Source organism: Myxine glutinosa, chromosome 1 (assembly GCF_964187855.1).
Source record: "Myxine glutinosa chromosome 1, kmMyxGlut1.1, whole genome shotgun sequence".
Lineage (NCBI taxonomy): Eukaryota > Metazoa > Chordata > Myxini > Myxiniformes > Myxinidae > Myxine > Myxine glutinosa.
The window spans coordinates 170,230,628-170,233,995 of NC_136261.1; the positions used below are offsets into that span (position 1 = coordinate 170,230,628).

The 3,368-nt window shown below is 42.7% G+C and overlaps 1 long non-coding RNA gene across 1 annotated transcript; it reads right to left on the minus strand.

Annotated features, from left to right (window-relative positions):
- Positions 1-2,009: 2,009 nt before the first annotated feature.
- LOC137416723 (uncharacterized) lies at positions 2,010-3,160 on the minus strand. Its single transcript, XR_013622055.1, has 3 exons — positions 3,101-3,160; positions 2,310-2,351; positions 2,010-2,045 (listed from the first exon to the last, which is right to left on the minus strand). It is a non-coding gene; the product is annotated as an uncharacterized LOC137416723 (long non-coding RNA).
- Positions 3,161-3,368: the final 208 nt, after the last annotated feature.

Below are 3,368 nucleotides of genomic sequence, written 5' to 3' on the forward strand. Positions count from 1 at the left end.
CGGTAACCCCCCGCACCCAATAAGAAGCGGCGGACCGATTCCATCTGGGGCGGAGCTAACGAGCCGAGGGCGTGTCACTCCCCGCTGGACATGCGCAGGAAGACGGAGGTGACGTCAGATGCGCCTCAGCTTGGAGAAGAAAGGACGCCACCTCCTAGCGCTGAGAAATACCTCCCCGCCTCTCTGGACCGGACCGGGTCGATTCTGCCCCTGAGCCAAGGTGCACCTTGAGCTATCGACTGCCTGCCCTTCCTTGCCATCAATCCCTGTGTGAGTCAGTCTTGTCCCGTTTGTCTGTGGTCTGTCGGGAATTAAGATAAGACTGTGTCTAAGTGCCCATCTTGCTGTGCTTTACCTCTTGTCGTGTAATCTAACCGTTCTGCATAACCAATATTATATCCTCCTCCGGAGGTCTTGAGAACTGTACCCCTTGTGTCGTTGCCTTAATCCCAGCCGTTGTGTCCTTTTCCTTCATTGATTTAGCATAGCGCGATTCGGCCAACGTTCGAGTGTAATCGGGTAACTTGTGCGAACACGGCGGCCATTCCGCTCGGTCAAGCAACATCTAAGTCGTGTCCGTAACAATATAAACGCACATCTGTAAACACACATACACAGATATATTTTGTACACGTAAGTACTTGTAAAATCTATTATATTTGAAATTATCACCTTAACTTACAAGCAATTGACTGATTTTCCAATTGCCTGGATCATCAGCTGGGCACTGATTTTCATTGAGGTTTTGATCCATTCAACCAAGAACCTCTCCAAACGAAAGATCCACAACTCTGGCCGCAGGTCCACATCAGAAGATTACTCAACATCAATGGAATAAGGCTGCTACAAGCTTTCGTCATTTATCTCGATCCTGAGTTACATTCTGTGCCTCACACCATGATAGACCCAACTCATCCAGATCAGTTACCATTGTCCAACACCAAGTTGTTTTTGGCCTGCCTGGTTCCCTCCTTCCTGGCACTGTTCATCCGAATGCAACATTGGGGATTCGGTCAGGGGACATTCGAAGCACGTAGCCAAGCCATTGGAGGCGGCGACGCTGAATTTAAAGGGCAATTCTGTGGCAACCGGTTTTTTCATGCAAGTCTTTGTTGGATATCGTATTTAGCCAGAAGATGCAGCAAATTTTCGATAGGCATCCATTGTGGAAAGATTCCATCATGCACATATCTGACTTAATTACCCGCCAGCACTCAGAGCTATACAGAAGAACAGACATGACATTGCTGGTATAAAGTCTTATCTTTGTCTTCAGGCTGTACTGCTTCGACTTCCAGATAGAATGGATTTGAGCGATTGCATTACAAGCTTTGTGGATCCTTACTTGTCTTTCTTAGCTCCATTGTCTTTGCTGATTAAACTGCCGAGGTATGTAAAGTCATCTACAGTCTCCCGGGCTTCTCCATTTACAGTAATGGATGCAGGAGGTACGGTGTTGATGTTTATCACCTTGGTCTTGGTGGTATTGATATTAAGATCTGTCCTTCTTCTGGATAGCTAGCCTGTCAGTTTGTCCATGCAAATGTGTGTACCTTGATGACAAAACAGCTAAATCGTCAGCAAACTCCAGATGTACAAGTTGGGTGGAAAGGGTCCACTGGATGCCTCTAGGTCTAGCTGATGTGGTGTTCCTTATGATCCAGTCGATAGTAATCAGAAAGTGGATAGGTGATATAATTCAACCATGGCAAACCCCAGACTCTACCGGGAACCACTGTGATAAGGAGGTGTTCAGGATGACACTGCATTCAAAGCGGTTATAGAATTTGCTTATGAGAGTGATCATCTTCTGTGGAATTCCAGAAGATCTCAGAATTTTCCACAGGCTTGCTCTATGAACATGATCAAATTCCCTCTTGAATTCAATGAAATTGATATTAAGAGGTGCATTTCATTCTAATCATTCATATTATTATTATGTTAATATATTCTATTGCAATCAACTTCAATAAGTTTGAGTGAAATCCATACTTACTAATGTTTGGGTGATTTAGTGACTTCATTATCGAAGCTTCATGCAACATCTGCAAAAAGAAAAAACCAAAGAAGGAAAAAAGAGAAAGGGAAAATTATACAAATTCCTTCAATCAGCTGGATTCAGGTTAAGTCACCCCATCACAATAACCACAAGATTGTAACTCTCACACAGAGACGCATGGCCTCAGGAGCCAAGAGACAAAGATGTATCACAGACAAAGATTCTACCAGGACAGTTCAGAGGTAAGTTAAACTGTGTTGTTAGTTCAACAGTTAAAAATACCACGATCCCAATATCAACACAAACTTACCATTTCTCCATCTCGCAAAGATTTTGCCAACTTCAAAGCAACCTGAAAGAGGCGACAATATATCATATGATAACATCTGATACATTGTGGGAAAATGAGTAAAATATATGATATTGGTGTGTCGTGATGTACAATTATTATATCTGTTTGTACTGAAGCCAACGTCAGAGATGAATTATAGAAAGAAACAACTTCACACAGACGGACGATAAAAAGGGGAATAGGTAAACGATTACATCAACACACCACAAGTGAATATATTCGAGTGTTAAGAATTGGAAGAAGGACAAACATTGAGGTACAAAGGATAAGGGAGTAGAAGGGGGTGGGGGCAGTGATGGGCATCAAACTGTAAATTCGGGAAAAAAATAAAATAAAAATCAATGGTAGGAATGAAAAAGCCCCCTCAATTTTGCATCAAGGGGTTTCCCCCATTATTTTTGGTGAGATTTCTGACACACAACCATCATGTCACAGATTACACATTATTTGTTCATTGCAATCACATCTATGATGTAATCTTCCACACGTGATGTGGGCCCTGCATGTCAAAAGAAAAAGCATCGTTCATCTCATCAGAAATAGAGAAGATAAATTCAGATGCAGGAGAATTTCCCGATCCCTTTGCTCTCATCCTTCTTCCATGTGTCTCTCCGTTGTTTCCCTCTGCACTGCTTGCTATCTGTATTTTCCACCGTGTTCAGTTCTGTGTTCTATCTCGCTCTCCCGTGAGCTGTTCCATCTCCCAGAAAGTGAAATGAAGACACAGGAAGTATATCACAAGCTTGTACCTCTTCTGCAGAGTTGACATTCTTTGCTTTGTAAACGAATGAATAACCTCCTTCTCCAATGTGGGAGATAACCTTCCACATCCCGACCTGAAAACAAAGGCACAAACAGAGCTTCACAACATTGCTTCTGAAATGAAATAGAAACAAGAAAGAGTAATCAGAGATTGCAGACCCTTGCCAGGACATGTTTTTAGTGGTTTTTAAGGTGAATGGGTTCAAACAAATATGGCGGCCGAACCACATGACCTATGACGTCATCTTTTTATCT